Source organism: Anomaloglossus baeobatrachus, chromosome 1 (assembly GCF_048569485.1).
Source record: "Anomaloglossus baeobatrachus isolate aAnoBae1 chromosome 1, aAnoBae1.hap1, whole genome shotgun sequence".
NCBI lineage: Eukaryota > Metazoa > Chordata > Amphibia > Anura > Aromobatidae > Anomaloglossus > Anomaloglossus baeobatrachus.
In genome coordinates this window covers 896,197,820-896,222,308 of record NC_134353.1, presented here as the reverse complement: position 1 = coordinate 896,222,308, position 24,489 = coordinate 896,197,820, and the positions used below count along the sequence as shown (strand labels likewise).

Sequence of the window (24,489 nt, the reverse complement as noted above, 5' to 3'; positions counted from 1 at the left end):
GTTAAAAGGTCTGGGGTTGATTACAGGTGTGTGGTTTTGCATTTGGAAGTTGTTGCTGTGACCAGACAACATGCGGTCTAAGGAACTCTCAATTGAGGTGAAGCAGAACATCCTGAGGCTGAAAAAAAAGAAAAAATCCATCAGAGAGATAGCAGACATGCTTGGAGTAGCAAAATCAACAGTCGGGTACATTCTGAGAAAAAAGGAATTGACTGGTGAGCTTGGGAACACAAAAAGGCCTGGGCGTCCACGGATGACAACAGTGGTAGATGATCGCCGCATACTTTCTTTGGTGAAGAAGAACCCGTTCACAACATCAACTGAAGTCCAGAACACTCTCAGTGAAGTAGGTGTATCTGTCTCTAAGTCAACAGTAAAGAGAAGACTCCATGAAAGTAAATACAAAGGGTTCACATCTAGATGCAAACCATTCATCAATTCCAAAAATAGACAGGCCAGAGTTAAATTTGCTGAAAAACACCTCATGAAGCCAGCTCAGTTCTGGAAAAGTATTCTATGGACAGATGAGACAAAGATCAACCTGTACCAGAATGATGGGAAGAAAAAAAGTTTAGAGAAGAAAGGGAACGGCACCTGATCCAAGGCACACCACATCCACTGTAAAACATGGTTGAGGCAACGTGATGGCATGGGCATGCATGGCTTTCAATGGCACTGGGTCACTTGTGTTTATTGATGACTTATCAGCAGACAAGAGTAGCTGGATGAATTCTGAAGTGTACCGGAATATACTTTCAGCCCAGATTCAGCCAAATGCCGCAAAGTTGATCGGACGGCGCTTCATAGTACAGATGGACAATGACCCCAAGCATACAGCCAAAGCTACCCAGGAGTTCATGAGTGCAAAAAAGTGGAACATTCTGCAATGGCCAAGTCAATCACCAGATCTTAACCCAATTGAGCATGCATTTCACTTGCTCAAATCCAGACTTAAGACGGAAAGACCCACAAACAAGCAAGACCTGAAGGCTGCGGCTGTAAAGGCCTGGCAAAGCATTAAGAAGGAGGAAACCCAGTGTTTGGTGATGTCCATGGGTTCCAGACTTAAGGCAGTGATTGCCTCCAAAGGATTCGCAACAAAATATTGAAAATAAAAATATTTTGTTTGGGTTTGGTTTATTTGTCCAATTACTTTTGACCTCCTAAAATGTGGAGTGTTTGTAAAGAAATGTGTACAATTCCTACAATTTCTATCAGATATTTTTGTTCAAACCTTCAAATTAAACGTTACAATCTGCACTTGAATTCTGTTGTAGAGACTTCATTTCAAATCCAGTGTGGTGGCATGCAGAGCCCAACTCGCGAAAATTGTCACTGTCCAAATATTTCTGGACCTAACTGTACATACCCCAAAATAATATCAATAACAACATCAGCTTGGGGGGCAAAAAAATAAACCCTCACACAGCCCCAGATCCCAAAAATTGAAAAAGTTCCAGGTCTTGGAAAGTGACACAAAGAAAACTTTAAATAAAAAATTCAGAATTTTTTTTCACCACTTATAACAAAAATGATGTTTGTTTGGTATCTACGTAATTGGACTGACCGAGAGAATCATAATGCCAGATCAGTTTTATGGTAAACTGAATGCTGTAAATAAAAAACAAAACAAAAAAAAACAATTGCAGAATTTCACTTTATTTTTTTCTGTCTCGCCACACTTTGAATTTTTTTTCCCACTTACAATTTTAATTTTATTTTTTATATAAATAAGGTCATTGATAGGTACAAAAAACAAGTCCTCACATAAATATAGAGAAAGAAAAATCTAAAAGTTATTGCTCTTGTAATAATGAAAAAATGAAAGTGTAAAAAAATAAATAAATAAATAAATAAATAAATAAATCGCACAGTCCTTAAGGTGTAAAAGAAAAAAAAAATGTCACCACTAAGTGGTGCCACCCCAAGCACCTGCCCTCCAGTGCCTAATGTAGGTATAAAAACCGTATTATGAGAGGTCTAGTGACACCTATTCAGCAGTTTAGAAGGTTATATTCCTGGTGGACAAGGGTGGGAAGGGGTATTCCAAAAATCACACGTTATCTTTATCTGATAGAATAGGGAGGAATGTAATGATTGCTGGAGGTTCAACCTCTGAAACACTAGGCTCTGGAAGCACTAAAAAGGGGGTCTGCAGCTACATTTTGGATAGAGTGGAGATATGCATGCTAAAGGGACTGCAGGGAATAGCCATGGACAGTCCTCGGACTTATGATTGTGCACCTACCTTCATTAAAGGGCTGCAGAGCCCCTTTCTCGAGGTTCTAGACTCCCTATCCACAGAATAGAGTTACAAACCTAACCTTATCTAAGGTTCGAATGTACCTGGCGATGCGAACCTCGAGAGGTTCACTCATCTCTAATGATGAAGTCACCTCCTCATGCTGGTGAACTCACTGTGGCACTCAGAGGGGGCAGTGTGGGGGGACACTGTGACAATGGGGACTGTGGAGAGATAGGGGCACAGTGAGGGGAAGCTATGTAGAGGAGACCATGGTTAATAAGGGAGGATGGGATGGTGTTGCATTTAGAATTTATAAGGTTGTAGAGTGTGGCGATTATAGTTCATAAGAGTTGACAATGTGACGGTTATAGTACATTAGTGAGTACAGTGTGATGGGTAATAAAGGGGGATAGTGCATTGGTTACAGTACATAAAGGGGGATCGTGTTACACTTATAGCTCATAAGTAGAGCTGAGCGGATTGCTCATAATCCGGGTCCGGCGGATCCGTCGCGGGTTGTGAAAGACGTCCGGATCCGATCCGGAATCCTGACCAATGTAAGTCAATGGGGAGCGGATCCGGAATCCGGATCGTGCAGCCGGATTCCCGGGTCCAGGTCGGACCCGCATCGGACCCTGGAACCGCGCGGATCCGGACTTTTACAGTTCAGGTCCGCTCAACACTACTCATAAGCATTGATAGTGTAGTGGATGTTGTTCATAAATGAAAATGGTGTGGACGCAATATTTTATCAGAGATCACAGTGTGAAGGCAATATTTTATATAAAAGGACAGTCCAGAGGCAATGCACCATAAAAGGGACTGTCTTGAGGGTCAAATTATATGCAGGAAGCACAGTAAAGGGACAATTATTTATTCAGGGGCACAGCATGGGCAGATAATTTCTTTCAGGGGGCACTATAATGAAGCTATTTTTAAGGGCACCGTGTCTGCATGTTCTGCAAGAAGGTCCGAGAAGAGGGAAGACGAGTTGTAAATGTGAAAAGTCATCCTGGCTTCTGGACCAGATGGAGCAAAAGTGATGAGAACCAATTATAGGGGACATAATCTATAAGGTACCTGAGTGAAAATGATTATTTGCGATACTGACTGCTTGTAATCAGTACTGTTGTTACTGTGTGGTCCACAGTCTGATGATACTTGGTAGCAACAACAACTCCCAGTATCTCCTTAACATTATTAAGATCATACATGCAGTTGCAGGTTCATGCTATACAAATGTATACAGTGAAGCCTCACCTAGCATTGCAATTGATCGCTGTGTTAGCCTTGGTGCTGTAGTCATGTACTGATGATGATTCTGTTGCCATATACATGTGCTGATGGTGGTTTTCCTACCTTATTCATGTACTGAAGGTGGTTCTTGTAACATATTGATGCTAGTTAAGGTGCCATATTCTTATACTAATGGTGTTTCTGGTGTTGAATTAATATACTGATAGATTCCGGTGCTGTATTCATGTACTGAGAATGGTTTGTAGTCCTGGTGCCGTATTCATATACCACTGATTGTTTTGGAGCTGTATTCTAGTACTGGAGTACTGGGGTGGGCTTTGGTGCAGTATTCATGTAATTGGTGCTATAATCATGTACGTATGGTGGCTTTGGTGCTAAATTCATGTTCTAATAATGGTCTGGTGGTGTATTCATGTACCGATGATGATTCTAATGCTGTATTCATGTTCTGATAATAGATCTGCTGCTGTATTCCTGTAAGGATGGAGATTCTGGTTCTGATGTTGGTTCTGATGCTGTAGGTACCCCAAGTCAGTCATTGCACTGGTTGCCAGTAGAATATAAACTTATCAATCTCTGCCATAAAACCCACCACAGTTCTGCACCACCCTATATCTCCTCCTTCATTTCTGTCTATCACTCTAACCATGCCCTCTGTTTTGCTATTGACCTAAGAATAACACCCTCAATATTTGATCAACCCACTCCTGTCTCCAAAACTTCTCTTGAGCTGCGGCAATTCTCTGGAATTCACTACCCAGGATAATTGAATTCTCAATACTGTCACGTCTCCACCGGAGTCGACTTCTGCTTCAATCACCAGACAACGGCGCATCACCACTGTGGGCAGCTCTATGGACGATTGAGTACTCAGTGACTCTGCTGGCTGCTCATCTACTAGGCTGGGTTTCACTAGGACCTGCAATACCACTGGTTGACTGTAGTGGTGTGTGCCTTCCGGCTGGAAAAGCTACCTTTCAGCTGGGGCCAATGGGAAGGCACCACACCCCTCTTATACTTTCTCCCTTCTGCTGGCAGGTGCCAGATATAGTCCTGTAATTCCCTGCTAGACTCTGGTTCCTTGCTGTTGTTTGTATTCCTGTATATTGACCTTAGCTTGACTACCTGACCTCTCTTCTGCCTGTCGTTCCTGCACTTCGCTGCTAGCTCCAGTTTTGACCCTTAGCTTGTTTTCCCGACCACCCTTCTGCCCGCCGTTTCTGTACTTCGCTGCTAGTTCCGGTTTTGACCCTTAGCCTGATATCTGACCACTCTCCCGCCTGACAATTTTTGTCCCTGTTCTACCTTCTGGATTTACCCTGCCGGGTTACTGCTCCTCTCGGGACCGCAGTCTTCCGCGGGCAGCGATCACCTGGGCCCTGTCGTAATTCCAAATCCCTGTATAGGGGTTAAAGGGTTGCGGGGTCCTTGTTCCTGCTTGGTGGGCGGTTGCCTCTATTCACCTGTTTCACCAATCCTGAGTCCATGGCTCCAGGCAGGAGTCAAAACTACCCCCAGTTTTATTCATGCCCTAAAAATTCATTTCTTTAGATTGGCTTATCGCATTACCTCCCTTATCTAACTATTCCTGTTTTGCCCTTACAAAATTTTCTTACAAATCTGGTCCCTTGAATCATCTGTTTACACTAGCAATTCACTTAATAGCTCCCTGTATGTAATTTATTGTGAAACTTGGCAATTGATTCATTCTGCCAGAACCCACAGCCATAACCTGTATGTTTTACTCTGAAATACTTTCAAAAGCCGGACAGGGATAAAGTAACTTGGATGATTAGTTTTGAACCCAATAGCTGTTGTCTCGTTGTATGATATCATACTGTGTATCACACCTTTGTGTATATAGTATATTGTATTTTGCAAATGTAAGGAAAAGATAAACAGCTCGCCCCTCTGCTGAGTGCACGGATCCGGGCTCCACCGTAATATTAATCCAAGTGCAATCCAAAATCAATTATGACTAAGAACATTTACTTCGAAATGCGTCAAACATAAATCTTTTCTGTGGGACGTTTTTCCTCTGATTGTGCCATGGTGGACATGTTTGAAATATAAAGAAGTGCTTCCAATCTTTGGATTGCACTTGGATTACTATTTTGTATGTTGCCTGGACCTCTGTGTCTATATTACATACTGTATGTACCTATGTGAATATATGACTCTGTTTACTGCGTGTACTGTACCTCTGTGTATAGATTATTTGCAGGGGCATACAAAGAAATCATGGGGCCCCATAGCAAAAGTTCCAATTCCTTCCCGCCCCTCCAACCAAAAAGAAAAAAATTCTTCTGGGTCACATAATAGCAGATATCACAACTTTCATCCCTTTCAAAGTAATATACCTCTTATTGAAGCCCTCAGATTCCCCTTTCATTACGTTTAATGCTAACAAAAGTGCCCCACAACTACTGATAGGGCCTCCCACTAGCTGCATAGCTTGGGGGACACATGGTCGCACAGACCCTCTCATTTAATTTTGAATATTTTAATTAAAAGTATTTGCTTTGGTAAATTTTTTCAGTTGTTGGGAATGTAGATATTAAAGGGTTAACGAAGTTAGCTGAGGTAATCTACCTCGAGCAGGTTCAAACCAGTTTTGGTCTGTTTGAATTTTGCAGGCTTTTAAGAGCATTTCATTGGCTGTTGAGAAAAAGTGCGGGAAAGAAGAGTATTTAAATACCTGGATTGCGGCGTCAGCTGTTAGTCGCAAGATCATGAAGAAAGAAGCAGATGGAGAGTCTCGTGGAGCAGCTGTTGAAGAAGGCGGCGGAGTCGGGAGGAGAAGAGTGGCTGCGGAGATGTCTGCTGTCGCCGGGTCAAGAGGCTGAGCTGGCGGAGGATGCAGGTGCCGTTCCTGGGTCTTCTGAGGCGGCAGTTCAGCAGGAGAAGATTGCGGAGCCGGCGGGTGTCGGGTCGGCGCCCAGGAGAAGAGGAAGAGGAAGAACCGAGAGGTGTACTCACCGCCATCTTCAGCCAGTCGGAAGCGGTCATCACAGAAGAGGAAGTCGCCGCCCACAGCGAGAGGAGGATCGAGATCTCGTGAGAGGGCGCGTCATCAAGAGGAGACGCACGCCGAGCCAAGATGGCGGCGCCAAATTGATTCGTCTAGCCGATGCTGCCGTAAAAGCGCAGCGGCGGCCCAGGGAGCAGCTGTGGCTGGCAAAAGAGCAAAGGACTATCCGCAGCAGTGGAGTACAAGTCCAGAAGAGGCCGCAGCTGCGTCGTGGGACGTGAGACCCGGTTCGTCTGAAGATGGAGAAGAGGAAATCGGCCACGCTGAGGTATGGAGGTCCCCGTGCTTGCCTCAGGCGGAGGCTGGGAGCACCGAAGATCCTGGCAGCAGGCCCGACCCGGATCGGAATGCGAGGAATGGTGAGAATTCAAATTCTGCTGTTTCTCTGAAAGTTAATATGTTAGCTGATTTTAGAAATGTAATTAGACAGGTTGTTAGAGAGGTTATTGAGTGTCAGGTTAAGGAAGTTGGGCTTCCTGTGAGCATGGTTAGCCTGTGTTAAGCAGGTCTGGGGGTGTCGCTGAATCATGTTTAAAGGAAGCCCTAATATGTGAAATGTCCCCTTTAGGTTTCCATTTAAATGCGGCCTTGAAGGAGCGCATTTGGAATAACGAATTTATGGATCTCTTTTCATTGCTCCCATCCAGCAAGGAGCTGGGTAGGGATGAGAAAAGAGATGAGAAAAGAGAACGGGATGATAAAAGGCGGGCTATACCTAAATCTTTTAATAACTGGTTACAGGTTTTTTGCATTCATTCTGCTGTGCTAGGTGAAAGGTTTCCAGGCTACTGTAGTGGCCTTTTTCAGCATTTGGATAGTATTTTAGAGGCATATCGCAATTTTGGCAGTATGGCATGGCTCAGTTATGATGAGTCTTTTAGGCAGAAGCAGGGCCGTATTTACCATTAGGCACCCGTGGTCCGGTGCCTGGGGCGTCAGGTTGCGGGGGGCGCGCCCTTCTGGCAGCAAAAAAAAAATTATTTTTTTTTTACAGATCCTCCCCCCCCTCCGTTAGACAGTCGATTAAATCCGCTGTGTTTTCCGAGGGGGGAGGGGTGGAGAGGCACACCACCATTTATTTGTGTCCGCGTCAATTAAGACACGAATGCAAACAAACTGCAGCCGCCGAGCACAGGGAGCTGATTGACCCCGGAACTGCCGACGCCTGCACTTCCGGGGTCACAGGCGCGCGCCAATCAGCTCCTTCCTCTGTGCTACGTCCACTGCTGTGTGAACAACACATGCAGAGCTCACAGCAGGACGCCGCGGAGGAAGCCGGTGTCAGAAGAGGATACTCACGTGAGCCAGGAAGATGGTGGCGGGCACTGGATCAGGTAAGTGCTCGCAGCTCGCAGAGCTGAAGATTCATAAGGAGCGTGGGGGTGTCTCTAATGCAGACCGGAGATCTGCGCATGCAGGGGGTGGGGGGGAGGCAGAGGCTGATACTGGGAGGGAGACTGGAGGGAGGCAGAGGCTGATACTGGGGGGAGGCTGGAGGGAGGCAGAGGCTGATACTGGGGTTGAGGCTGGAGAGAGGCAGAGGCGGAGACTGGGGGGAGGTTGGAGGGAGGCAGAGGCGGAGACTGGGGGGAGGTTGGAGGGAGGCAGAGGCGGAGACTGGGGGGAGGCTGGAGGGAGGCAGAGGCGGAGACTGGGGGGAGGCTGGAGGGAGGCGGAGACTGGAGGGAGGCAGAGGCTGAGACTGGGGGAGAGAGGCTGATGCTGAGGGGGGAAAGAGGCTGATGCTAAGGGGGGGAGAGCGGCTTATGCTGAGGTGGGGGAGAGGCTGATGCTGAGGGGGGAGAGAGGCTGATGCTGGGGGGGGGAGATGCTGATGCTGAGGGGGGGAGAGAGGCTGATGCTGAGGGGGGGGAGAGGCTGATGCTGAGGGGGGAGAGAGGCTGATGCTGAGGGGGGAGAGAGGCTGATGCTGAGGGGGGAGAGAGGCTGATGCTGAGGGGGGGAGAGAGGCTGATGCTGGGGGAGAGAGGCTGATGCTGGGGGAGAGAGGCTGATGCTAGAGACAGGGAACAAGGGTTAAGGGATAGTGCAATGACAAAATCGTTTTGGTGGGGGGAGTGTAAGGACTCAGAATAAGAGGGGGGCAGCATTGGGAGCTCATTATGGAGAAGGGGTAGCATGTGTGGGATCAGTATGGAGTGGAGCAATGTAGGGGAGTCAATATCAAGAGTGGAGTAGTGTATGTGGGGGGTGTCTCAGCATAAACGTTAGTGTGGTGGTCTTAGCATGAGTGGGGCAACATGGAGGTGTCATTATGGAAAAGAGGAAGGCAGCATTAGGAGCTCATGGAGAGGGGCAGCATGCATGGGACATTGTGAGGAGGGGGCAGCATGCATGGGACATTGTGAGGAGGGGGCAGCATTCATGGGACACTGTGGAGGGGGCAGCATGCATGGGACACTGTGGAGGGGGCAACATGCATGGGACACTGTGGAGGGGGCAGCATGCATGGGACACTGTGAGGAGGGGGCAGCATGCATGGGACATTGTGAGGAGGGGGCAGCATGCATGGGACATTGTAAGGAGGGGCAGCATGCATGGGACATTGTGAGGAGGGGGCAGCATGCATGGGACATTGTGAGGAGTAGGCAGCATTCATGGGACACTGTGAGGAGGGGGCAGCATTCATGGGACACTGTGAGGAGGGGGCAGCATGCATGGGACATTGTGAGGAGGGGGCAGCATGCATGGGACATTGTGGGGAGGGGGCAGCATGCATGGGACATTGTGGGGAGGGGGCAGCATGCATGGGACATTGTGAGGAGGGGGCAACATGCATGGGACATTGTGGGGAGGGGGCAGCATGCATGGGACACTGTGAGGAGGGGGCAGCATTCATGGGACATTGTGAGGAGGGGGCAGCATGCATGGGACATTGTGAGGAGGGGGCAGCATGCATGGGACATTGTGAGGAGGGGGCAGCATGCATGGGACATTGTGGGGAGGGGGCAGCATGCATGGGACATTGTGAGGAGGGGGCAGCATGCATGGGACATTGTGAGGAGGGGGCAGCATGCATGGGACATTGTGAGGAGGGGGCAGCATGCACGGGACATTGTCCTCACATCATGCTGCTCCTTCCTCACAATGTACAGATCATATTTCATAATTGAGGAAGGTGTGGTGGGTATAATTTATAAGGGAGAGCAGTGTGGTGTTTTAGTTTATTAGGGGCAGTGTGACAGTCACAGTATATAAGTGGGGACGGTGTGGTGGGAATATTTTATACTCATGCTATGTTTTGATGTGCCTGTGGTGATCCCCATTGGGGAGGTTAGTGCCCTTCGTTTCTCATTGATACTTTTTAAAGTGTTTTACAGAGTAGATCTGCCTTAAACAGATGTCGTGTGCGAAAACTCAGTTTTACGTTGTTACTAAGGAGCGCAACCACTTGCCTAGGGCAGAATGAAGGCAAAATACAGCCCTGGGCAGAAGCTAGCTGTTCATCCTTCTATGAAATGGGGGGTTAAAGATGTTGGTTTGTGGATAAGTTTAATGCTCTCTTTGAGAAATCAGGGGGCTAGGCAGCCTTACTCAGCACAGCAGGATAATAGCAAAAAAGGAGTCTGTTTTGCTGCTTACAATGAAGGATTGTGCAAATGGCTTAGTAACTGCAGGTTTCGGCATGAGTGCTCCTTCTGTGGGGGAACTCATCCCATGTCAAAGTGCTACAAGCGAATTGCACAATCTCAACAGCAAAATAGCGCAAAAGAGATGCTTTTCAAGAGCATGGACGCCAGTGATTCTGGCAAACATGCAGCCATGGCTCGATCGGTTCCCAGACCGGGAGAGAGCTAGGTTAATTTCGCAGGGTTTTGATAAGGGTTTTCCGGTCCCTGAATTTTTGGGTGTTGGTTGTGTGTGGGTTGATAATTTATCATCAGTGGTTAAGTACCGAGAGGTGGTTAAGGAAAAAATCTTTAAGGAAATTAAACAAGGTAGAGTTGCGGACCCTTTTCAGTCCCCACAATTTGTGAATTTACGTTTGTCACCTCTTGGTATTGTCCCTAAGAAAGAAGTAGGTAATTTTAGGTTAATTCATCATCTTTCTTTCCCAAGAGGGGCTTCTTTGAATGATGAAGTCGACAAGTCGAAATCATCAGTTAATTATGCCTCCTTTGACCAAGCGGTTGATTTAGTTAGGAGTCAGGGGGCTAATGCTTTGTTGGCAAAGGCGGACATCAAGTCTGCTTTTAGGCTTCTGCCGGTTAGTCCCGAAGGTTTTAATTCCTTGGGATTTCAATTTGATGACGGGTTTTATTTTGACATGTGCTTGCCCATGGGCTTTTCAATGTCATGTTTTTATTTTGAAGCTTTTTTGACGTTTATTCATTGGTGTGTTCGTTTTGGTTTTGTTAGGGGAGGGATTTTGCATTATTTAGATGATTTTTTGTTTGTGGGTGGGTCGTCAGATAGCGTTTGTTTACATTTGTTGAATAGATTTCAGGATTTATGTCGTAACTTCGGTATTCCGCTGGCTGAAGAAAAGATGGTAGGTCCTTGCTGCTGTCTTCAATTCTCGGTATCACTTTAGATTCTGAGAATATGGAGTGTAGGCTACCAGAAGAGAAGGTGGTTAAGTTGAGGTTGTTAATGGCAAGAAATAAGGCGACTTTGAAGGAGTTTCAGTCCGTGTTAGGACTTCTGAATTTTGCTTTACGTGTGATCCCAATGGGAAGAGTCTTTCCTAGGGGATTGTACGAGGCGACGAAAGGTGTGCACTCTCCTAGAGCTCATATTCGTTTGACGAAAAATTTGAGGGAAGATTTGTCAATTTGGTATGAATTTTTGAAGTCTTTTAATGGGCGTAGTTACATTCAATTTCCTTTTGTGTCATCGGATGAGTTACGGTTATTCACAGGTGTATCTGAGAACGTTGGTTTTGGTTGTTGCTTTGAAGGTTTTTGGTCTGCTGGGGGTTGGGATAGTACATGGGTTATTAAAGGGGTTGTAAATAATAGGGTTGTTTAGAGTTATTTCCTATTGTGGTTTCTTTGGTGGTGTGGGGACTTTATTTAAGGGACAAAAGAATTTTGCTGTTGTCAGAGAACCAAGGAGTGGTTTTTGCTATTAATACCTTGTATTCTAAGTGTGTGTGGGCAGCTAGGTTATTGAGGCACTTGTTCTTATTTTGTTTAAAAATGAACATATGGCTGAAAGCTCGCTTGGTTAGTAATGTTAGCAGTGAAACAGCTACATTTCTTTCTTGTCACCAGCTGAATGTGTTTCGCTCGCTAGTTCCGGACGCGGAAGTAGATGGCATTCCTTGTCCTCCACACCTGTGGGAACTGATTTGGAATTGATCCCAGTTTTTATTAGGAGATCGGTGGCTCCAAGAACATGGGCTGATTATTCAGCTGCATGGAGAGTCTGGACGGGGTTTTGTGATTCTATGGATTTTAATTATTATGATGATAATTTGTGATCGGTTATGTTATTGATTAATAGTCTGGGTATGAGGAAATGGTCGTTTACTTCAATTGCAAAACTTTTGGCGGGAGTGTCTTTTTTCCTAAAGTTAGCTGGGAAACACACTTTGGTGAGTTATTTTCCTGTAAAGCAATTTTTGAAAGGATATAAGAAGGAGATGGGTCAGCCGGATAAGAGATATCCAGTCTCTTTTACCCTGCTTAGGAAACTTTGGTCAATCCTTAGTTCTGTTTGCAGGGATGTTTATGAAACATGCCTATTTAGGACGGCTTTGTCCTTGCATTTTTTGGTGCATTCCGGATTGGGGAACTTGTCTTGCTGAACAAATCAGTCCAGTCGGGCATGTTATTAGAGGATATACGAATTGTTAATTCATCTTTGTTAATTTTTATCGAAAACGGACCAATCAGGTAAGGGATGTTTCATTAAATTGAACTACCTGGTAATGTAGTCTGCCCAGTACAAAATGTCATGAATTGGCTTGGAGTAAGATCTTCTCAAAGTGGCGTGTTGTTGCACATAGATTTTTCTCCAACAACAATTTATCAATTTAATGCTATGCTGAAGAAGTGTTTAGTTCTTCTGGGTCTTCGCGATAAGAAGATTTCATTTTACTCATTTAGGATTGGGGTTGCTTCTGAAGCTGCTAGAATGGGATTGGGGCCTAGGCAAATTATGAAATTGGGGAGGTGGGAATCTAAAGCCCGCTTTACACGCTTCAATATATCTCACAATCCGTCGTTGGGGTCAAGTTGTAAGTGACGCACATCCGGCATCGTTCGTGAGGTATTTGCGTGTGACACCTACGTGCGATCAAGATTGAACGAAAATACGGTGACCGCATACACGTCGTTTATTCCTCATACATTGGACGTTTTGTTGTACGAACCTAGTCAATTGAAACGTGTGACATTCCTCATACGATTTTGATGTTTGAGGCTATGTGCGCAGGTGTGCGCTCCAAAAAGCTGCGTTCTGAAGCGCCTCACAATGTCTGTCATTCACTAATCTCTGTCAGTCGGTCACTATCTCTGTCCCTCTCTCTCTGTCCATGTCAGTCTATCCCTCTTACCCCCTCTCTCATACTCACCGATCCCCGATCACCGGCGCTGCACGGCATTCACACTGCTCCGGTGGCTTTTACTATTTTGAAAAAGCCGGCCGCTCATTAAACAATCTCGTATTCCCTGCTTTCCCCGCCCACCGGCGCCTATGATTGGTTGCAGTGAGACACGCCCCCACGCTGAGTGACAGGTGTCTCACTGCACCCAATCACAGCAGCCGGTGGGCGTGTCTATACTGTGCAGTGACATAAATAATTAAATAATTAAAAAAAAACGGCGTGCGGTTCCCCCCCAATATTAAAACCAGCCAGATAAAGCCATACGGCTGAAGGCTGGTATTCTCAGGATGGGGAGTTCCACGTTATGGGGAGTCCCCCAGCCTAACAATATCAGTCAGCAGCCACCCAGAATTGCCGCATACATTATATGCGACAGTTGTGGGACTGTACCCGGCTCTTCCCGATTTGCCCTGGTGCGTTGGCAATCGGGGTAATAAGGAGTTATTGGCAGCCCATAGCTGCCACTAAATCCTAGATTAATCATGTCAGGCGTCTCCCCGAGATACCTTCCATGATTAATCTGTAAGTGACAGTAAATAAACACACACCCGAAAAAATCCTTTATTAGAAATAAAAGACACAAACATTTACCCTCGTTCACCACTTTAATAAGACCGAAAAAGCCCTCCATGTCCGGCATAATCCAGGATGGTCCAGCATCGCATCCAGCTCTGCTGCATGGAGGTGACCGGAGCTGCAGAAGACACCGCCGCTCCTGTCAGCTCCACGCAGCAACTGAAGACAGCCGCGCGATCAGCTGAGCTGTCACTGAGGTTACCCGCGGCCACCGCTGGATCCAGTGTTCAACAGCTGACATGTGTGCCTGCATGTTACGAGTGGAATCGCATTCCACCCGTAACATTAACCCCTTACATCTCGCTGCCAAAGTCTGGCAGCGAGATGTATATACGCGCGGTCACGATTTTTACTTACCGCCTCCCCCACTGGAAGTCACGTGAGTGATCACGTGACTTTCTGTGGTTGCCATGGTAGCACAGGGTCATGTGATGACGCCTGCAGCTATGACGAGTCACTTCTGTTTTCACTCGGCCCGGAGGCCAGTAAAGCAGGAAGTGACCGTATCTGCTGTTTACAGCTCTGTAGCTGTGATGAGCAGATAGTGCAGAGCGATCGGATTGTTGATCGCTATAGCCCCCTAGGGGGACTAGTAAGATAAAAAAAAAAAAAGTTTTAAAAAATAAAAAAAAACAAAAAGAAAACTAAAAGTTCAAATCACCCCCCTTTCACCCCATTGAAAATTAAAGGATTAAAAAATAAATAAATATACACATATTTGGTATCGCCGCGTTCAGAAATGCCCGATCTATCAAAATATAAAATCAATTAATCCGATTGCTAAACGACGTAGTGGCAAAAAAAATTCCAAACGCCAAAATTACGTCTTTTGGTCGCCGCAAGTTTTGTGCAAAATGCAATAACAGGCGATCAAAACGTTGCATCTGTGCAAAAATGGTACCATTAGAAACGTCAGTTCGAGACGCAAAAAATAAGCCATACCTGAGCCATAGATCCCAAAAAATGAGAACGCTACGGGTTTCGGAAAATGGCACAAAACTTACGCCACTTTTATTGGACAAGCTTGTGACATTTTTTAACCCCTTAGCTACAAGAAAACCTATACATGTTTGGTGTCTACAAACTCGCACCGACCTCACGCATCACAGCAAGAGATCAGTTTTGCCATATAGTGAACACTGTGAATAAAACATCCCAAAAACTATTGTGCGATCACACTTTTTTTGCAGTTTTTCCACACTTGGAATTTTTTTGCTGTTTTCCAGTACACCATACAGTAAAACTTATGGTTTCATTTAAAAGTACAACTTGTCCCGCAAAAAACAAGCCCTCATATGGCAAGATTGAAGGAAAAATAAAAAAGTTACGGCTCTCGGAAGAAGGGGAGCAAAAAACAAAAACGCAAAAACGGAAAGTGCCCGGGGGCTGAAGGGGTTAATGTGGGAATCCAATCAATTATTGATAAATGGCTGTGGTGTTTTTGGGGGGGGGGGGCCATGACTCTGCGTGTCATGGCTTATGGGATAATTGCCCAGCTAGTTGCTGGGTGGATTTGGTCATCATTTATGGTTTTCATGGTCAAAGTATTTTATATGGAATTTATTTATTATATTTATTGAAATTTTTAGTAATCCCTTTAAACATCACGGCCTATTTCTTCCAAATTTAAAGTGTCTTGTGTATTTATTGGGGTATTTATTTTATTTGAATGGGAGTGGGTCTTGTGCTACCATGAAAGATACACCACAGTTAATATCTCCACATGTACAGATGATGACTCTACGGTACGCCCCTCATCTACCCCAGCAAAGTATAGTGACCCCGACACAGTATAAACCCCCACACAGCCCTGTATGCAGTATAATGGGCCAACATACAGTATAATGGCCTCCACACCAGGCCACACTGTATAAAGACTATCATTAGCCCTCTAAACAGAATAATCGCCCCCCCACACACACCCCTCCGCACAGTATGATGGACCCCACACAATCCTTTACACTGTATAATTGCTCGCTCCTGGTTGTGGCATTCTGCAGCGAAGAAGAGAGTGCGTGAGATGCTGGGCTGTGACAAGTGGTGAAACTCTGCCCACAGCCCAGTCACTCAGGGAGACTTGGGCTGGCCTCAGTGATGTCAGGTTGATGTGACATCACTATATCTCAGTGGTCACGGATCCCGGGGTCACGTGATTGGGATGAGCAGACCGCAATAGCGCCGCTCAGAGGCAGAACTGACTACACTAGGTATTTGAGAAAAGCCTTCTTTATGACCTTTACATCGATGTGGCCACTATGCTGTGTAGTGGACCACCCCTTTAAGATCCAGTGTGAAGTGCTCCCATTTCTTTAGGTTTTGATAGGCTTGTGTGGTAGTGGCAATTTTCTGTTGCTTCCATTGCAATAGAAAGAATGTCAATAGGCTAAGGGGGTTTCCAGTGTAGATAGGAGATACTCCTGACGAGGACTAAAGGGCGCTTTACACGCTGCGAACTCGCTAGCGAGCGTACCCGCCCTCGTCGGTTGTGCGTCACGGGCAAATCGCTGCCCATGGCGCACAGCATTGCTTACACCCGTCACATGGACTTACCTTCCCTGCGACGTCGCTGTGGCCGGCGAACCGCCTCCTTTCTAAGGGGGCGGTTCGTGCGGCGTCAAAGCGGTCACTAAGCGGCCGCCCAATAGAAGCGGAGGGGCGGAGATGAGCAGCCATAACATCCCTCCCACCTCCTTCCTTCCTCATTGGCGGCGGCCACAGGTACGATGTTGTTTCTTGTTTCTGCGGTGTCACACATACCAATATGTTCTGCCGCAGGAACGACGAACAACATCGTACCTGCAGCAGCAACGATATTTGAGATTAGAACGACGTGTCAACGATCAACGATATGGTGAGTATTTTTGATCATTAACGGTCGTTCCTGTGTTTCACATGCAACGGCGTCGCTAACGAGGCCGGATGTGCGTCACGAATTCCGTGACCCCCAATGACATCTCGTTAGCGATGTCGTTGCATGTAAAGTGGCCTTTTGTTTATATTATTTTCATCTTTGTTTTTTATATGTATACTGTGATTAGTGTATACCATACCTCTTCATACTTCATACATATTTTTCATTATTGTGTACCGTACCTCTGTATACTGTGATTACTATACTGTACCTTACTGGGCTGTCTGCTGCTGGGCTGTCTGCTGCTGGTGCTGCTGGACTGTCTGCTGCTGGTGCTGCTGGGCTGTCTGCTGCTGCTGGACTGTCTGCTGCTGGTGCTGCTGGACTGTCTGCTGCTGGTGCTGCTGGACTGTCTGCTGCTGGTGCTGCTGGTCTGTCTGCTGCTGCTGGACTGTCTGCTGCTGGTGCTGCTGGACTGTCTGCTGCTGGTGCTACTGGGCTGTCTGCTGCTGGTGCTGCTGGGCTGTCTGCTGCTGGTGCTGCTGGTCTATCTGCTGCTGGGCTGTCTGCTGCTGGTGCTGCTGGTGCTGCTGGGCTGTCTGCTGCTGGAGTTGCTGGGCTGTCTGCTGCTGGAGTTGCTGGGCTGTCTGCTGCTGGAGTTGCTGGGCTGTCTGCTGCTGGAGTTGCTGGGCTGTCTGCTGCTTGTGCTGCTCGGCTGCCTGTTGCACGTGTTGCCGAGCTCTTTGCTGCTCTCTCAGCTGCTCCCCCTCCTCCTCCTCCATCCGTTCCCGCTCACCTCCCTGCACACCGCCGCGGCCCGCGGCCGCCATTTTGCGCTCCATGTGCACTGCTTTCTCTGCAGCACCCTGCTCCAGCTGTCTGCCACCGCTCCGGAGGAGGTACCGCTCCATGCACGGTCACCTCCCGCTCCTCGCCTCCCCTTCTCCGCCTCCTCCCCCGGCCGTGGGGCTCCTGTAGTCGGTGTGTGGGGCTGAGGAACGTGCGGAGCTCTGTCTCCCGCGTCCTCACATCACAGCGCCGGAACCGGAAGTCTGTACCTTACTATTCTATTGAGTACTGTATACCGTACCTCTGTATACTGTGATTACTGTATACCATACCTCTGTATACTATGAGTACTGTATACCGTACCTCTGTATACTGTGATTACTGTGTACCGTACCTCTGTATACTGTAATTACTGTATACCATACCTCTGTATACTATGAGTACTGTATACCATACCTCTGTATACTGTGATTACTGTGTACCGTACCTCTGTATACTGTGATTACTGTATACCATACCTCTGTATACTATGAGTACTGTATACCGTACCTCTGTATACTGTGATTACTGTGTACCGTACCTCTGTATACTGTAATTACTGTATACCATACCTCTGTATACTATGAGTACTGTATACCATACCTCTGTATACTGTGATTACTGTGTACCGTACCTCTGTATACTGAGAGCTGTGTACTGTACCTCTGTATACTATGAGTACTGTATACCGTACCTCTGTATACTGTGATTACTGTGTACCGTACCTCTGTATACTGTAATTACTGTATACCATACCTCTGTATACTATGAGTACTGTATACCATACCTCTGTATACTGTGATTACTGTGTACCGTACCTCTGTATACTTTGAGTGCTGTATACTGTACCTCTGCATACTGGGATTACTGTGTAACGTACCTCTGTATACTGTGATTACTGTGTACCGTACCTCTGTATACTATGAGTGCTGTACATCGTACCTCTGTATACTGTGATTACTGTATACCATACCTCTATACTATGAGTGCTGTATATCATACCTCTGTATACTATGAGTGCTGTATATGACACCTCTATATACATAATTTCTGGTACATTACCTCGGTGTCAGTGCCTCTGCTTCTCCTGGGATCAGTGATCGCCTCCAGATTAGTTAGTTACTTCCCGTCAGCCTGTGTATATAGGAGGTGCTGCTGTGTCATAGATGGGAGGGTTCTGGCTGCAGCAGCTTAAAGGGAGAGGACGAGCGACCCTGCAGTCTGTGCACAGGAAGATACAGCAAAACACCAACCTGCCTGCAAGAAGCACAGATCCTCTGCAGTGTATACTGTGCTGATTATAAGGTGTTAATCTCCAGGAACAATGTGCAGCTGACCTGGTGTATCCAAGTCATGATACTGTGCAGCTCAGCCTGTATCTAATTCTACAATGTTACTAAAAGAATTCTGACCAGCACCTGCTAACAGCATGAAAGAAGCAAATGTGAACAGGTCATACCTCCCAACTTTTAAAGAAGGAAAAGAGGGCCAAAGTTTGCGGCGCGCGTAGCGCGCCGCGGCAAATTTTTAGGCCACGCCCCCTAACCACACCCATTTCACAGTCACGCCCATATCCACTCCCCATCCACACCCATTCAGCACAAACACGCAGGCAGCCGGCGGGCCTCCAGCACGGACACGCAGGCAGCCAGCGGGCCTCCAGCACGGACACGCAGGCAGCCGGCGGGCCTCCAGCACGGACACGCAGGCAGCCACAGTGAGGCGGCCGGTCGCCTTCACAGACAGGCGGCCGGCCGCCTTCACAGACAGGCGGCGGGCCGCCCGCACAGAGAGGCGGCCAGCCGCCCGCAGAGAGAGGCGGCCGGCCGCCCGCACAATGAGGCGGCGGGCCGCCCGCACAGACAGGCGGCAGGGGGGCGCCCGCACAGACAGGCGGCAGGGGGGCGCCCGCACAGACAGGCGGCAGGGGGGCGCCCGCACAGACAGGCGGCAGGGGGGCGCCCGCACAGACAGGCGGCAGGGGGGCGCCCGCACAGACAGGCGGCGGGGGGGCGCCCGCACAGACAGGCGGCAGGGGGGCGCCCGCACAGACAGGCGGCAGGGGGGCGCCCGCACAGACAGGCGGCAGGGGGGCGCCCGCACAGACAGGCGGCAGGGGGGCGCCCGCACAGACAGGCGGCAGGGGGTGAGGGGGGAGGGAGGGAAATCAGCGCTGGGGAGATTAGTTTACTGTACCAGCAGCAGCACAGGCAGCGCTCCTCTCTATGCCACGTCTACTAGGATGGTAGCAGGGAAAAGCAGGGAGGCGGAGAGAGAGTGGGTGGGCGGAGCCCGGGAGCCGGCCGTCCCGCCCGTGGCAACGGGACAAACAACGTAAAGCGTGAAAGTCCCGCTGTATCCGGGACGGTTGGGAGGTATGCAGCATGTTAGAATGTGTACATAAGATCCCGCTGGTGGTGGCCGCAGCTTATAGGCCCCAAATCTGGTGACAGGTTCCCTTTAAAGTGAACCTGTCAGGTGCAATATGCACTCAGAGCCAGGAGCAGTTCTGGGTGTATATTGCTAATCCCTGCCTAACCGTCCCTGTATACACTAGCATAGATAAAGAGATCAAGAACAAATATTTTTAAAGATCTTATATCTTATGCTAATGAGCGCGGGGACTAGTCACAAGGGCGTTACTTCACTTGGCTAGTCGGCTCGCATAGCATGTTAGCATGTTATTACGCCCCTGTGTGAGTACTAACACGCTATATGAGCCGACTAGCCAAGTGAAGTAACGCCCTTGGGACTAGTCCCCGCGCTAATTAGCATAAGATATAAGCTCTTTAAAAATACTTTTTCTATAGATGCCTTTATCTATGCTGGTGTATACAGGGACGGTTAGGGAGGGATTAGCAATATACACCCAGAACTGCTCCTGGCTCTGAGTGCAGATTGCACCTGATAGGTTCCCTTTAAAGGGAACCTGTCACCAGAAATTTAGCAAAAAAAATAAAAGATTCCCCTCTGCAGCTCCTGGGATGAATTCTGGAAAGGTTCCTGTTGCTATTGTGCCCCCTTTGAGACCTAAAATAATACTTTATGAAGTCTTACCTTTTTGTATGCAAATCTGTTTTTATGGTCACGGGGGCGGGCTGCCTGGCGTCCGTTATTCCCCCTCCTGCCGTTGTACGCCGTCCCCCATTGCTCATTTCCATACATGAGGACGCCTTCCTCATGTAACTGTCCTCCTGAAGTTTTGTGCATGCCCAGTGCCACTCTCGCGGGAGTAAGCACTGTGCAAAGTGTGAACGCTTTTGAGGTGATTGCGCAGGCGCGAGATTATGGGCGGCGCTGTGATTGTCATCAGCAGCGTCATCCAAGTACCTTCCCATAATCTCGTGCCCGCGCTTCTCACTCTGCCTCCACCGTTATGCGCAAGCACTGGCCATATGAACCACGTTACCTATTACCATGGGCGCGAGATTATGGGCGGCGCTGTGATTGTCATCAGCAGCGTCATCCAAGTACCTGCCCATAATCTCGTGCCCGCGCTTCTCACTCTGCCTCCACCGTTATGCGCAAGCACTGTCCATATGAACCATGTTACCTATTACCATGGGCGCGAGATTATGGGCGGCGCTGTGATTGTCATCAGCAAAGTCATCCAAGTACCTGCCCATAATCTCGTGCCCGCGCTTCTCACTCTGCCTCCACCGTTATGCGCAAGCACTGGCCATATGAACCACGTTACCTATTACCATGGGCGCGAGATTATGGGCGGCGCTGTGATTGTCATCAGCAGCGTCATCCAATACCCGCCCATAATCTCGTGCCCGCGCTTCTCACTCTGCCTCCACCGTTATGTGCAAGCACTGGCCATATGAACCACGTTACCTATTATCATGGGCGCGAGATTATGGGCGGCGCTGTGATTGTCATCAGCAAAGTCATCCAAGTACCCGCCCATAATCTCGTGCAAGCAGTAATAGGTAACATGGTTCATATGGCCAGCACTTGCGCATAACGGTGGAGTCAGAGGGAAAAGTGCGGGCACGAGATTATGGGCGGGTACTTGGTTAACGCTGCTGATGACAATCACAGCGCCGCCCATAATCTCGTGCCTGCGCAATCACCTGAAAAAGCGTTCACATGCGCAAAACTTCGGGAGGACAGTTACATGAGGAAGGCGTCCTTGTGTATGTAAATGAGCAATGGGGGACTGCGTAAAGCGGCAGGAGGGGGAATAACGGACGCCAGACAGCCCGCCCCCGTGACCATAAAAACACATTTGCATACAAAAAGGTAAGACTTCATAAAGTATTTTTGTAGGTCTCAAAGGGGGCACAATAACAACAGGAACCTTTCTAGAAGCAGCCCAGGAGCTGCAGAGGGGAATCTATTACTTTCATTGTGAAATTTCTGCTGACATGTTCCCTTTAACTCAGGGGTGGGGAACCTTTTTACTGCCGGGGGCCATTTGGAATTTCCTACTAACCTTTGGGGGCCGCACAACATTATCAACCTGAAAAATAACCCTGCTATATTTGGTCAAACGATTAACTCACCCCTATTGTGGTGGCCGGAGCTGCTTCTCTTTGGTGCAATTGTAATGTTCGGTGATATTGATCATCTTGTTTCTCACAGCTGCTTTTCCAGGTTTGTCTCTGTCTGGAGATGCTGGGGGCATACACATCACAGGAGGGGCCAGGGCGCATAAATTACAGGAGACACTGGGAGTACACATCACAGGAGGGGCTGGGGCATATACATCACAGGAGGGGCTGGGGCATATACATCACAGGAGGGGCTGGGGCATATACATCACAGGAGGGGCTGGGGCATATACATCACAGGAGGAGCTGGGGCATATACATCACAGGAGGGGCTGGGGCATATACATCAGTAGGGGGCATGGACAGCCCTGGCGGTGGCACAGACATGACTGGGGACACGCACAGCACTGGGTGGCAGCACGCACAGCACTGGGTGGCAGCACGCACTGCACTGGGTGGCAGCACGCACTGCACTGGGTGGCAGCACGCACTGCACTGGGTGGCAGCACGCACTGCACTGGGTGGCAGCACGCACTGCACTGGGTGGCAGCATTAGGGAGACAGACAGGTCTGGGGGAACATAGACATCAATAGGAGAGCACGGACTGGGGAGCATAGAAAGCAGTGGGAGGGTACAGACAGCAGTAGCGAGTTAAGAGCACTGAGGGGTGGCACACAGCACTGGGGAGCATGGACAGCATAAGGGGGACACAGGCAGCACTCACCGTGGCATGGACAGCACTGGTGGCAGCATGGACAGCATTAGGTGGTGCGGACAGCACTGGTGGGGGGGCATAGACATCACCCAGGGGGTACAGACAGCACTAGGGGGGGCACGGACAGCAGTGAGGGGTTACACCGCGCTGAGGGGGTACACAGCACTGGGGTGTACACAGCACTAGGGGGTACACACAGCACCTGGGGGTACACAGCACTGGGGGGTACACACTGTACTAGGAGGTACACAGCACGAGGGGGTACACACAGCACGAGGGGGTACACAGCACGAGGGGGTACACAGCACGAGGGGGTACACACAGCATTAAGGGGTACACAGCATTAGGGGGTACACACAGCATTAAGGGGTACACACAGCATTAGGGGGTACTCACTGTACTAGGGGGTACTCGCTGCACTAGGTGGTACACACTGCACTAGGGGGCACATAGCACGAGGGGGTACACACAGCACTAGGGGGTACACACAGCACTAGGGGGTACACACAGCACCTGGGGGTACACAGCACTGGGGGGTACACACTGTACTAGGAGGTACACAGCATGAGGGGGTACACACAGCACGAGGGGGTACACACAGCACGAGGGGGTACACACAGCACGAGGGGGTACACACAGCACGAGGGGGTACACAGCATGAGGGGGTACACACAGCATTAAGGGGTACACACAGCATTAAGGGGTACACACAGCATTAAGGGGTACACACAGCATTAGGGGGTACTCACTGTACTAGGGGGTACACACTGCACTAGGGGGTACATACAGCACAAGGGGGTACACACAGCATTGGGGGGTACATACAGCACGAGGGGGTACACACAGCATTGCGGGGTACACACAGTACGAGGGTGTACACAGCACTGAGCGGGGAGGGGGGGACAGCGATGGGTTGAGTACTCGCAGTGAGGGGGAGGGAGAGTCACACACACACACAGCACAGTTTCGGGAGGCTGGTAAACCTGCTGCAGCTCTTTTGTGTGACTTCTTTATCGCAGCTTGCTGCTTACCCGCCCACCAGAGCACACAGGCCGGGGATAAGCCTAGAATGTATGGGCTGCAGTCAGGTCCTGGAAGTCAGGATCTGGAGAGAGCCCGTACATTCTAGCATCTACCCACAGGGCATCAGGCTGTGGGATTTAAAGGGCCGGCAGCCGGGAAAAGCGCGGCTGCCACCAAAGCACAATGGTCCCCGGGAATGTGCCCGGGGGCCGCATAAAAAGTCGTCACGGGCCGTATACGGCCCGCGGGCCGGAGGTTCCCCACCCCTGCATTAACTGGTAGGGCAGCCAGGATAAAGCAGAGCTGAAGCTGTTGGGAAGCTAGGACCCAGCAGCTCTGCTCCACAGGCAGGAGACCACTGATCGGTAAGCTAATAGAAGCCTGCAGATGCCACTCTGCATAGGTTATTGTCACTGCTATCTGCAGGAGATAAGTGCTGATTGCACGGTCTCCTCAGCTTCCTGACTCCCCGCGTGTCTGCAGCAGTGAGAAGCCGCACACGGGGAGTCAGAGAACAGCTGCAGACAAACGCAGGCTCCGGGACTGGGGGGGGTCGGCTCTGGTGCAGGGGGGGGGGGCTCTGCTGCAGGGGGGGGTCGCTCTGCTGCAGGGGGGTCGCTCTGCTGCAGGGGGGGTCGCTCTGCTGCAGGGGGTGATTCATACCTCAGCAGCAGTCACAGGAGTAGGTGCGCGCTCGGCTCTGTAATGAATAGTAGAAGGGAGAAACAGCGAGGCGGGGCTACAGTGGGTGGGTGGAGCCGTGACAAACAGCCTCACGGGCGGGACCCGGGATCAAAGGCTCAGAAGAGGGACTGTCCCGCTGTATCCGGGACGGTTGGGAGGTATGGAACAGGTGCAAGCTGCTGTGACTGCAGTATGTATATACCAA

At 49.0% G+C, this 24,489-nt stretch overlaps 1 protein-coding gene across 13 annotated transcripts in view; it reads right to left on the bottom strand.

Moving 5' to 3' along the window:
* LOC142255321 (von Willebrand factor A domain-containing protein 5A-like) overlaps nt 1-23,643 on the bottom strand; it is a 415,890-nt gene extending 392,247 nt beyond the window's left edge. For 9 of the 13 annotated variants that reach the window (XM_075326869.1, XM_075326920.1, XM_075326929.1 and 6 more), the window contains exon 1: nt 21,874-23,642. The gene's annotated coding sequence lies outside the window, so the exon portion shown is untranslated. Of the gene's footprint in view, nt 1-18,424; nt 18,509-21,873 lie in introns of those variants that run through there. The other 4 variants (XM_075326971.1, XM_075326938.1, XM_075326900.1 and 1 more) reach the window with 4 other exon arrangements.
* Nucleotides 23,644-24,489: the final 846 nt, after the last annotated feature.